At 40.6% G+C, this 13,488-nt stretch overlaps 1 protein-coding gene across 1 annotated transcript in view; it reads left to right on the top strand.

The window, feature by feature from the left end:
• The window catches only part of N4BP2 (NEDD4 binding protein 2), a 62,147-nt gene that overhangs the window by 5,703 nt on the left and 42,956 nt on the right, over window positions 1-13,488 (top strand). Inside the window, exons 2-6 of the mRNA XM_034064994.1 lie at window positions 2,040-2,137; window positions 3,344-3,394; window positions 7,886-8,052; window positions 8,474-8,626; window positions 11,604-12,577. The gene's annotated coding sequence lies outside the window, so the exon portion shown is untranslated. The remainder of the gene's footprint in view (window positions 1-2,039; window positions 2,138-3,343; window positions 3,395-7,885; window positions 8,053-8,473; window positions 8,627-11,603; window positions 12,578-13,488) is intronic.

The raw sequence follows: 13,488 nt of genomic DNA on the forward strand, positions 1-13,488 counted from the left end.
CTTTGTTATCTTGGTATCTAAACCTACTCATGGCTATTCTCTAGAGACAGCTATACTTGCCAGAGACAGAATTGTCACCAAACCTCTGTGGTATTAAGACACATTCAAAATGACAGAGATGGTCGTTGTCAGTGTATTTAAACCATTGTGAAAAAGTCTATACTGGCAAACACACTTGTAATTTACAAATACTGTATTGACAGAACAATTGCACTTGCTTCCTTTGCTTGCAAGTGAAGTAAAATCAATTTATTGGCACCTGCATATTGGTGATTTCATAGGAGAATTTTAGAAGCCTCTTTGATCCAGTGCTAGTTTTGAGTATTCAGAAACTGAAGTCACAGCAGCCTACTGCATGTCATCTGTCCACCTCCTTTCTAGCTGCTCTCTGTTATGATAACTTGTCACCATTCCCTACATAATTACATTCTCAAGGTTATTTCCATCTCCACTCCTGATGTGTCTAAAGCGCATACATTTACACCTATTCATTTCTGACAACCAAGTCTACTTTTCTCCAATAATATATTTAATAGAAGCATTTATCATCTTTTCTGTCTTGGAGACAGGCAAGAGTCTTCTCTTGCACCACATCTCAAAAGCTTCAGCTTGCTTTGTGTCACTATCAATAATTTATCAGAAGTCACATTCATAAGTAACTACAGCAAAAAATTAAGCATTTCACTAGTCATGACTTCTACTTTTGGGGTGATTTTTTTCCCCCAGGCTTTTATAAGTGAAGCTGTGGATGGATCAACTATTCTTCAGATTTTTCCAGTTTCTATTGAACAGGTCCTGACTGGATAAATTTGATCCCAGGTAACTGAATTTATGAACAGTCTCTGTAGTTAGATCATTAAGCATGATGTTAGCTTATATTCTATTTTTATTAATTAAGTGAAGTTATTTTATTTATGGCACACTCAAGAATAGCCTGTATTTTTCATTAGCTTTTATTGGCTTTCTAATACTTGCTGCACAGTAGAAGCAGCTATGACAGAGTGTTATATCATCAGCCAAAGGTTGCTTAAAAAGAGTGTGGTTCAAATTCATCTTTTCCATTCTGCAAAGTCCTTCCCAGGTATTTTTTCCCCAGCCAGGTTTCAAGGGAATCTGCAGTTACCTGTAGTTGTAATAGTAGTGTATGTCTTTCTATGTTTGCTGCATTTTTTTCAAATAACAGAGCAGATCTGGGGAATTTCTGAGTGTATGGGTCTGCTTAGAGGAAATAACACTGAGGAAATTGCGAGTTTGGCAATACATTTAGCTCATGGCAGCTGCCTACTGGTGGGAAATCAGTATGAGCAGAATCTCTCCCTCTGCCCCATTAGATGAGAACTGTCCTATGACCTGTTAAAAAATTAGAACATGTGGAACTAACACATGTTAAGGTTAAGAGCCTCTGATTAAGAGGCTCCTTTGTGGAAAGTATGGATTGTATTTGTGATGCTTCTCTTCCTAATTCTTTCACAGATACAATGTCTGCTGCTTTCAGTGTAGAAAAGAATCATATGAAGCTTTATAAATTAATATGAACTTGGAATTTACGATTATGGTCAAAGAAAGATGTCTGATGAATGGATGAGCAGTCTCAGAGCTGTACTGTAATGATAGGGTCATTTCATGATGATGGATAGGTATGTGGTGTACTATTCAAAGGCTTAAAAAGGGGTTGCATTTATCAAACTTGGGGAAGCAACAAAGTGTTTGGGTATGACTGTGAGCAATAGAATCATTACAGTTTGCCTTTGAACAAAGTCAGGATATATATTGATCATATAGGTTCTGCTGCTTTCTGCTGCTAGGAAAGCAACTAATGATGATTCAATCCATGAGTTCTGTGAATGGCTTGAGGGGATAATCATTAAAACGTTATACCACTATACCATTTGGGAACTTGGATATGAAAGTTGGAATTTCAAACGCTTGTAAAGAACAATTTATATTTGAATTTACAAAATAAAATTACTTCTTTGGATTGTACAGCTCCGATCACTTCATCCTTATAAATAATGTGCTGGGTGTTTACATCCACACAGATCATCAGACAGCATGGCAGAGGAGTACACCGACAACACGGTGATTCAGCAGCAGAGAATACTGAGTATCAGTGGAAGAAAATTTTCCTAAATTCAGGGTATGTGGCGGTGGAGAGGGTATCTAAGGTTATTTGAGCCAATACCTGAATGCATATTTAACTGAGCAGACAATGAATTCATGTCTAAAGAGAAGACAGAATATCAGGTCTTGAGTAGACAAAGCCAGAAGTAAGCTAGACAAAGCATGAGCAAATATAGAAATGGGAAAAGCATATTCCTGACAAACATGGATGCTTAGTAATATAAAAGCTGTGTTCGCAATAGTCAGATTTCTAACCAAAAATTCTCCATGACAGAACATAAAAATTCTCATGATGGTAGAGTGATTGCTGGAGGTGATGATATTAAATGCCAGCAGAGGAATTACTGCTTGTAAAGTAGCCTGATACGTATCCACTTACAATTTCACCAACATCTAATACCACTATTTATATCCTATCTGAATTTGTCAAGGCAGCTTGTGTACTCTGTGTACACAGTGTAGTGTAACTACACTGTATCAAGCACATAAACACTTGCTTTCTTAAAGTATGTCTCTCTAGTGTTCTTTTTATCTTCCAGACACTGCATAATTATACCTAATCATTTATAGTTTCAGGGAAGTGCATGCTAAAATCGTTAACTTCCTTTATCTGACACCATTAAAAAGGCACAGACTTTTAGCCAGCATGTGAACATTTAAGTCACTACTTTATCAGAGGGATTTTAGTCAGTTTTTGCTTATGGAATGCCATTGATCAATATTTTTTTAACTTCCTTCGAGATTTGCTCAGCAGCCACCGCTTTTCCAGCACAATGAGAAGAAAACTTGAGCGAACCATTTTTTTTCATCCATTTTCAGTATCCTTTAGCTTGACACTGCCTGGATGCACTCTGTTAGGCATATATCCTTGCTTCAAGACCTGTAACAATATGTTCTCTCACCAGCCTCATAGTAAAAAGATATAAATGAAAAAATATGTTGAGAAGTCTATCAAATTCTGAATATAGTAAAAGAGAACAGAACAATGTTACTTTTAGGGGAGAAGAATGTTAGCTAGCACTAGATCCTTAATCTCCCTAAGGAAGCAGCTTCATTTAACAAGCAAGAAATAACACTAAAAGAAATACACAAATGCTGACATAATCTGTTACTTTTATTAATCAAGTGCTTTATAGTTTCCTGAATTTAAGCATATTTGCAGTAATATTGTGCCTTACAAAACCCTTGTTTTGGTGTTTCTCTCTCTGCTCTTTTCTAAAAGGTTTGTCCCTTGGCCCTTTGCTGGATATGAGAAATGGGAACACAAGAAAAGGTATGAATGAGCCACAGAAATCAAAGGAGCAAAGATGAACATGTGGTAGAGAGTCTGCAGCTGGCTGTGCATTAGGAAATTTCATGTTAACAAACAAAAGATGCAGAGATAGGAGGTGAAATAAATAGACCTGAGTAAAGCACAAGTATATTTAAGTGTGTTATTTGTGATCAGATAACTTCTGCCAGAGTCAAGCTGAACTGGAGAAGCCAAATTCTGAGAACAATATGTTTAATTGTTCTGTTATGTATCTTAAAACTTGTTACACCTACCGTTCATGTTTACTTAATATAAAGGCTCCTTTTAAATTTGATTTTGGTTTTGCATATTTGGATACTACAAAAATAATACTTTCTGAAACTAGCTGGACAAACTTGAAAGATTTTTAAAAAGCATAGCATACTATTAAAATTCAGAGATAAAAAAAGAGATTGTTGTGGATTTCTTTTGCCTCCCCCCCCCCCCTTTACATATGAGGGGGAGTTCCAGATCAAGTGGAGAGCTATGCGAAAATACATTGGGAGCCTTAGTTTATGCATGTGTGTGTGCTGCCATGGTTGGTAAATGTCTTGTTGCTGAGCCCACAAAAGAACATACGTGTGACAGTGGCTGCAGTCACACTTGGGACTGACATAACCTGCCATCCTCAAAGGCATGAACCTGACAGCATAGAGTGTTGAAAGGTAAATGAAACAAGCTTAAATTATGGAACTGTCGCTTGTTTTCTATTTCAATCCTAATAACAGGTTTAAACATAATCCAGATAGGGATTAATTTGTATGTGCCTTTGATAGCTGCTGAATTCGAAAAGTAGATGTATAACCACCAACAATTAGGGGAGTCCAAAACATTTGCCTTTAAGAGTCATCAGTCACAAACTGCATAATGCTGCTGAGGAAAATAATTACCGTGTGTATGAATGAGGGGAAAATTTGTTCTGCTGAGTACTTACCTTTTAAATGTTCTACTCTTAGTACTGTGTATAGTTTATGTGGAAAATGGGCAAATTCGTAACAAACACTGGTGTAGATAAAATTATTACTTGGTTTTGGAGTACGCATTGTTCTCTCCTAACCATTACCACTGCACAAAACAAGAAGTCATAGCTCAAAAATTGCAGAACTACATAGAAAATATGAACTATGCCCATTTCAGAGTACAGGTTAGTGTGTTTTTACCTAAAAGGAGCCTACAAGAAACCTGGAGAGGGACTTTTTACAAGGGCATGTAGTGATAGGAGCAGGAGGAATGGCTTTAAGATGAAAGAGGATAGGTTTAGATTAGATATTAGGAAAAAAAATTTCACTGTGAGTGTGGTGAGGTATTGGCACAGGTTGTCCAGAGTTGGGCCCCATCACTGGCAGTGTTCAAAGCCAGGTTGGACAGGGCTTTGAGCAAACTGGTCTAGCAGGTGACCCTGCCCATGGCAGGGGGTTTGGAACTAGATGAGCTTTAAGGTCCTTTCCAAACCTAACTGTTCCGTGATTCAGAACATTCTATGATTCTTTCTTCCAAGTTTTGGTGAATGTAAACAGAGGAATAAAGTAATTGAAAGAGTTCCGTTTTCAATAATCTATTTGAAGAAGGCTTAAACATGTTTTCATGATATATCGACTGTTTGGGGGTTTGGTTTTTTTTTTGGGGGGGGGGGGGTTAATAAGTTGTCTATTACAGATAAGCCCAGATCCAAATTACACCACCAATACTCCATCCTAAATTCTGTGTGTGAGCTAAATCTGGTTACAGATACCAGTCTGAATGTCATGAGCAGAGTGGAGTGGAGCTTGTCTTAGGATCTGACTCCCTTGTTCTCTGGACTTGAAATTGCCGTGCATTTGGCAGGTCTGAGCTAACTAATTTTAACTAGTTCTCAAGTAAATCAGAAACTGTAGACTGTCTTGTTACAAGGAGGGACTGTAGTTTTGTGTCTTTGAAACTTCAAGGTGGTCCTTAGCTGCCTGTGGCTTTCTAAATCTGAGTTTCTTTTGCTGCTGGTGTTATTCACTGGGAAAGAATATGGCCCCATTTCCAGTGACAGAGGGTGTGAAATGTTAAAAAGTAGAAGAGGTAGGCGGATTTTAAAGGGACAAAACCAACCAAACAAAAAGGTCAGAATTTACAGGAAAGCAAAAGGCAGCCTTGTTCCCTATTCAGCAGCAACTAAATAGCCATGGAGTCAGTTTCCTATCTAAATAATGAGGTTCTATCATGTGACAGTTACAAAGAATCACATACTAAACAAAGGATTTCCTTTTAAAAAAATAGTTTATACAGGTGTTTTTAAATGCACATCACTCCCTGCTCCCCCTATCTCCTTGTCTTTTTTTTTTTTTTCAGCATAAGACACGCAGCATGCACATTATTCAAGTTTGGAAAATAGTTAGTGAAATTTAATTCATAAGTGAATGCTAGTGGGTTTAGACAATAACAAGTTCCATAATTTATTTTTATAAGCAGTTGGAGTAATTTGCAGATGTTTGTGACAGAAGTCAAGTGCAAGGGTTGCTGTAAGCTAGCCAGCTTTTGTGTAACAAATGATGAGTGAGGAAAATTGACACTACGCAGGATACTTGCAAGGTGCTTGTATATCGTAAACTTTTGAAGTTATTGAGTTGTAGTATCAGAAAATTCTGTAAAATACGCAGGTCTGTATAGGATCTGTACTTGGAAATAAAGCCTCTATGAAACCCTTTGGGGAAAGAAATTAAATAGATTTTTATATTGTTTTAATTGTCTATTAATTTAAGGTCAGGCACTGTGAGGTAAATGGGTTCATGTATCACTTATGATTGGCAAGCAATTAACTTCTGGTAAATTAATTGTACAGACAGTGGAGTAGAGTTTGTCCTGACAGGTAAAAGTATTTGTTCATTCAAGTGACATTAATAAATGAAATGAAACTTGCCTACAAGTACATAACATTGGATCTACTTACAAATTCCATTCTGCAGCAAGGTCCAGTGTTTTAAAATTTCTGATTAAGAGCAAACATTAGACATCCCCAAACTTCCAGTAGAAAGAAAGTACTGGGGTTTATGCTGAATCACTGAAAATGATTTTTTCCCCAGTATTTTAGCACAGTGAAGTGGACTGATAACCTTTAACATCACAAACCCCATAAAATATTAAAAGATATAAAGTAACAAGAAGCCAAAAGTTCACTTGAGGTAATATTACATATATACGTGTATATACATATATATTACATAGTCAAAAGAAAACTGATACCAAATTGACTAATATCAAATTGACTTTTTCAATAAATGGTTTGTTATCAAGTGTTTAATTCTCCATCTCAAAATTACTTAGTCACATTAAGTATACTTGCAAATTAATGTATTTGAGGAAAAGCATCTCTTCTGCTCTAAGGAAAACAGTTACTTTAGGTGATACAGAGCACCTTAATGAGATAAAATCCTAATACAAGCAAGGTATCTTGTAGTTTTTACATGCTGTCACAGTGAAATGAAACAGGTAGGAACATAAGATAATTTTAGTCCTAATACATATGATATTGTTCCAACAAAAACAGCAAAACAACAAAACCACCCAACTTCTTTTCCTTTCTGTCTGCCCTGTTGTTTCCTTAATAAAGACAAAGTCCAACATAGGATGATTCGATTCAGTAGCTATGTTAGCACTTCTTAGATAGATAGCTTCTTCTTCAATAGCTATCACTCCTTATATAGCTTCTTCAAAATCAGTGCAACTTCTTCCACAGCTGTGGCTGCCCTCTTAACAACTGTCTAAAGGCAGTTACCTTGCACACTGGAAACCTGGATATTTTCTGTCCTGAGGCAGTTTTGTTCTTAAGGCTCTGTCTTTACCTTTGAACAGAGGCCATTAATGATACTGTTCCTCTTGATCAGCATACAACAGTTGTTTTGTAAAAACCAGTAAGTAAACTTCCATATCCTGGTCAAATTCCAGTTCAGGTAACAGCACCCTGCTTACAGAGTTCCTACAGTTTCAAAGGGATAGTTAACTGTCTGTTAAGCTACTCTGTAATATTGCATGGTGTAGTTAAAACAGCTGTTGCATTCTGTTTGAGAGGTGGTCTCAGCTAATTAATGTATAAAGTGGACCCCCCTATGTTTTGGGTTTTCTGTTCTTTTTACAATGTATTTGGCTATGGTAAAGTTACAGAAGTATCAAACTGATTGTTTACTTTTTTTTTTAAATTATTATTATTTTCTGTTAAGCTGAGTCTAATTACTGCAGTGACATAAATCTGATTTTTAAAAATAATACAGAAATACAGCTACACAGTTTTACCATTAGCCTTATTCTTAAATCTTAAATACACTGATCTCTAAAATCTATTAAATTTGCCATGGGATGGATTGGTGCAGTTTTTAAAAATAAAGGCAGTAATATTCAACAGATAAAACCATGGCAGTTACAATGAGAGTCAGCTAACTGCTTTTTATATGCACCAAGGAGGCATATTAAGCATCATTTGTTTTTTTTTTCTTTCTGCTTTTTAAACAGATCAGGATGGTTTTTTGATATCCACAAAATTTGACATATCAGATTAATACAAACAGCACAGCAGAGAACATCCAATACAGAAGCAGATTCACCACAGATCAAAACTGAAGTGTGAGCTTATTTCGAATTCAGAAGATCCTTATAGCAGTGAGGCTGCTGTCAGCTATGTAAGTATGGCCTCATTCTTTGCCTGCAGAGAAGATACAATTAAGTGTAATTCTTTACTTCTTGGATTACAGCATTTATTGTCATAACCTCTCTGCATTTCCTTTCCAAAAACCTAAGCATCTTTGTAGTCTATATATTCTGGCAATATTTAGTATAATAAGCAAATTTTATTTCTCTTCTGCAATATGTCTGGAGTATCTCATTAAAGTACAAGTATGTTAAATACAGACTAGTAATACACTGCTTTAGAATGCCTGTAAACAGGAATTTGAAACTCTACAACTATTGATGTTCAGCAATAACCTTATAAACAAATGCCTTTGATAGCTTACTGATGGGTAGGTGAATCAAAGTACTGATTTGTTTAGTTTTATAAAACTTTTATGCTTCCCCTCCCCTTTTTTTTTGTTTTTACTTAAGGAATTAAAGTTCTACTTCGGAAATCACATGCTGGCTGAGGGAATAGTTATCTTTTGTAGGAACACAAACTTCCAAGATCATGGGTAAAGTAATATTAACTGGAGACACAGACATTCCAAGAAGCCAAGTTAAACATCTTAACTCAGCATTAAGGTAAATCCATTAAAAATAAAAAAAAGGGGGGGGGGAGAGGGGTAGAAGCTGACACTTTTTATTTCCCCCAGTGGTAAATGAAACCTAAAGCTGGCTCAGACTGTGGAAGGCTCCTCAGGAAGAGGAAGGGTTATAGCATGGAGGGACTGAATCAATTTTTGTGAAAATGGTTTCTGCAGGAACTAGATGAGGGCTTTTTTCATCTCAGGAAGAAATCATGATATTTTAGGGCTTTGACTGTATATATTAATGGTCCAAAGTAAAATTCTGAATAAGGATAAAAACTACATCTTAAGTTCCTGGAAAGATAACTTATTTCAGATTTGCTGCAGGCAGGCATGAATTTTTAATGCACTCTTATTTCTCAGGCATTTTTCTACAGTATTTATTATTGTATATTCAATATGTTACTGTAAGTAAAAATAAGTCTTTAAAACTGACAAAGTTAAACATGTCTTTCTTGCCACACCAGAATGTTCTTCAAACCAAAAATTTAGCTGCAAATTGTTCTTGCAAATCAAAGTCTCATTGTTTTTAACTGTAGACCCTCAAAGCCAATTTGAGCGCAGAAGAGAGGAAATCACAATTTGCTGAGTAGACTTAGGCTGTATATAATCAGAAACATTAAAAAGGACTGACATTTCCTTGTTTTTATGGCCCAACTCTGGTAATAATACTATTTTAACGTGATTTATAACATAAGCAAGATCATAGTAAAGTATTTTTACTTTGAAAAGGCAACACTGTAGAAACTAAAATGGAAGATCTGTTGATAAAGCATTCAGTGAAGACCAGACTAACCACTTGAGCCAAACAGCACAGATTACATGTGGTATGTTCAAGCCACTCCAAGTAAAAACAAGCCAACTGTAGACATAAGGAGAGGTAGAGGAGTGAAAAAAAAAAAAACGCCAACCAAACAAAACCAACAAATACATCCCCCCAATAGCAAATAGGTGATTATTGTGCTAAGTTTGAAAAAGTTTGTATGGAAACTTAAGAGACACACACATACTTAAAAGAACTTTTAATACAGTGCTTATAATTATGTAGACACCAAAATCCCTGCTGTTTAAAGTGTTAACTGTGGTAGCAAGAAATCTGCCAGTACCCAAATTAGTCTGGCATTTTCATGGTGTCAAATACTGTAATATGTACAACTGGCAAAGAACAACATAGTTTCATGCATCAAGTGCCAGCAGCAACCCCACAAGCAGTGCCGTTCTCTTCCTCTTTTTTGGCAACCTTAAAAATATAAGACATAGTAATTAGACTGGAATTTACATGACCTATTTTTCCAAATGTATGATTAACACATCACACCCTTAAAGAAAAATTATTTTGTTTCTGATACTTGTCCAAACACTGAATGCACGAGGTAAGGAAACAGTTCCTGGTACATGCCTGAAGCCATCACTTGCACACACAAATTCAGATCAAGGCTTTTCCTCCTGATTTTTGGACACGTACAGTATCAGTGTATTGAATAATTATTTATTTTCCTTTAGTGAGTCATGGTAAGAGACAGCTTTTTCAAAACTTGCCAGCACATCCTGTGGATGAATATGTATACACTTTATGTATTGTATTAGAAATGTGAATGTTCTTGTTTATTTAAATATTGCACACCATAAAACTACAAGATAAGCACTGAAATAGCAAAGTAATGGGCAAACTATTAATGCCTGAATCAATTTAAGTCCTAAAACATTAAGTGCTTTGAGTACTAATTTGAAAATTTATAGCATTACTTTTATTGCAAAATGCATACAATCCTACATATAAAACCTATTCGCCTTTATGTTGCTGTGCTGCCAAATAGGACTGTTATCCCTGCAAAGTAATAATTCCAAGAGGAATTACTCTGAGCACCTTTCTGCAGTTTTCACAAGACAACTATAGTGAGCTACCCGTGCATAATTAGTTCACCTTAAAACTAGCTATTTCTTTTGCACTTGCTTATTCTTTGTTGGCATTGAAACTAAAGTTACAGCTCTAACGCAAACAGGTTGGTTTTGGTGCAGAGGGAAAGACTCTGCAGGCCCCAGAAGGAAATAGCAGTGGAATTAGGAGTGACTGAGATACAAAACTGGCCCCGACTTTTGCTCTTTCTTGCGAAGCATGTAAGATTAGGTGCCTCATAAGCACCGCAGTAAGCTGCTAAAGGCTAGTTTACTCTCCCCTCTTTGAAAGAAAATGAAGGACAAATGAGGCTGGGGATACCCACTGGTTCAGGAATGGGATGAATCACAATGAGAGGCACCTTCGGGCAGGAAAACAACCTTACTCCCCTAGGGGAAACGTTTCTTCCCTCTCATTGCTTCTATTCCCCGGGAAGCTCACAGTGGGACACGTCCAGACAACGTCCTCCTGAGGCATTGTGCCCTAATGGGAGGCAGTTGAATGAGATGGCGGGGTGGTATCTCAAACAATGGGCATAGGAAGGCACCCATCTCCTTCTGGAATTCGACGACCAAGCAGGAAGAAGTGGAGACCCTGCCTATTATCTTGATCGGGCCGGCAGTGTGAGCTGACAAGGATGCCTACAGCAATGCAATGAAGCTCTCTTAGAATTCAGTAACTGGTAAACGTCATCAGTAATTTTCCAAGTAGATTTTAATGCCCATTTGTTGAGCATGAAATTTCTCAGATCAACAAGTTTCTATGTAACTACAGAAAAAATTCCCAGTGGAACTACGTCGAGGAGTGGTGTTGTTTGTAAATTTGTCTGTAAATTGTGATTTTTAAGAGCTTTGCCCCTTGTGTCGATAAATTCAAAACTCTTGTTGAGGTGCCTAGTTCTCTTAATGGTGGTTTCACCGGAGTTCTAATTAAAGAGCTGCTTATCATCATCTCAGTCTGTCAAAAGCATATCTCTCTTTAATCTTTCCATAATCTCCCATTGTTCAACAAATGTCCATTGCTTGTTGCAGACAGTGAAGCCCTCTCCTAAACACTTTATCTTCTCCTTTTGCAGCTCATAACCTCCACTGCAATCACTGATGCCAGCTCCCACCACTTTCTTCAGATTCCTTAAAAACTCATGCCATTTCTCCTCCAGCATCAGCCCCCAGAGCCACGGCATCATTCCGTACCGCAGCAGCTTTCTCTTCTGCTACGACTTTAGAAGCTGCTTAGTGTAACAGGACAGCGGCAGCAGCACCAGAAGTTAAACATCCACCCGTTTTCTGTGATGGATTTGAAACCTGTCGCTACATGGCTGTGAGGTTTCACTGTGCTCTTCCAGATCTCCTATAAACAACTGTTTGCTGAACGTCCTGTAACCAGTAACATGCCCTCTACATGTTACTGGTTTCAGTAACAGGCAAATTCTGTCCACGCCGGTTTTCCCATGCCGGTTAAGGGCACATAGTCATCCTTTTCGACGGTGAACTCGTGAAGCTGTTTTGACAGTCGTTTTATCGGTAACCACTGGACAAGGTGGTGAGAGCCGCCTCATGGAGAGGAGGGCTGCCCTCAGCCGGGGCGGGCCTCACCTCAACCGGCAGCAGCAGCTCTCGCTCCCCAGTTTCAGTTTCTTCTGCGGAACGACCTCTTACAGGGCTGCCGGTGCCGGTGAGCCCCGCAAGTCACCAGCGGCAGGGCCCCCCCCACTCCATAGCCGCTGTCCCCGCCCCAGCACCCTCGCTCGGGAGCGGCTCCTGCTCCCGCCCACCTCGGGCCCAGCCACCTCAGCGTCCGCTCGCTACGCGGCGCCCGGCGCGGCCGGGTTGCATAACGGCGAGGGCCGGGCGGCGCTGTAGGCCCCAGGAGGGCGGCACTGCGGGGAGCCTCCTCCCGGGCTGTTCTTCCCCGGCCGGACGGAGAGGGGCACTGTGTCCCCGCGGCGCACGCTCCAGCGGAGTTTCCCCCTCTCCCCGGCCACCACCGAGCAGCTCCCCAGTCCCTGCGTCTGCCGTCGGCGGAACCCGGCGAGCCGAGCAGCGGGAGGTAAAGGCCGGCGGGGTCTGGAGCGAACCGGCGGGACCGGGGAGGAGTCTTGCCTCTCCCCCGCTCCTCATAGGGTGCGGGCCCCGAGCTGTTGGCCGGGGCCTCCGCCATTTCGGGGGCGGGGGGGTGGCCGGGCCATGCGGCGGCCGCTACAGCTCTCCCCTGCTGGCGGCCGAGCGTGCGGGGTCCTCCTCACAGCGTCCCCGCAGAACCGCGGGCCCGGTGGCGCCGCGGGCCCGTCCCCAGGCGTCACTGGAGGGGAGTTGCCTGCGGGTGGGAGGCGAGGCAGCGGGGCGGGTATTGCGCGGCGGGTCCGCCTGCCAACGGGGGCTCGGCCGTGGGCCACGGGCCCCGATAGCTGTTCTCTTGCGCGGGGAAGGGGCCGTGGCTGGGGGAGCGTTGTAGCTAGCGGCGGGTGAGCCACTCCGCTGCCGGGCTGAGGCCTGCCGTCCACGGGGGCCTTCCTGTGGGCCTTGCCCCCGGAGCTACCGCTGGGTCGCCGTCGCGATGAACACTGCGGGCAGTTCTCGGCGGGAGGTGCCGGCTGCCTGCCTCTCTCTATCGGTGGCTCTTCCCCGCCCGTCAGCCGCATAAGCGGTGCCCAAACTTCCCCTCAACGGTAGTGACTTATGCTCCCGGCAGCCCCGGGGAGGGCCGCTGTCCGGCCTGCCCTGCCGGCAGCTGGGGCCTGTGTGGCGGCCCTGACACATGCCGGAAGGGTCTGTGGAACGCGTCGCACGTTTGTCCCCAGAGAATGATGTGGGGTGCCCGTGAATACTGAAAGCACCTGGCAGAGAACAGAGCCCTGCGAGATAAATTCACCTCATCCGAGATGAAATCAAAAGATGTTTAGTACTTCAAGAGCTCGTTCGTTCTGAAGAGCTGAAACGTGTTTATCGTATAATTATTTG

Source organism: Melopsittacus undulatus, chromosome 7 (genome assembly GCF_012275295.1).
Source record: "Melopsittacus undulatus isolate bMelUnd1 chromosome 7, bMelUnd1.mat.Z, whole genome shotgun sequence".
NCBI lineage: Eukaryota > Metazoa > Chordata > Aves > Psittaciformes > Psittaculidae > Melopsittacus > Melopsittacus undulatus.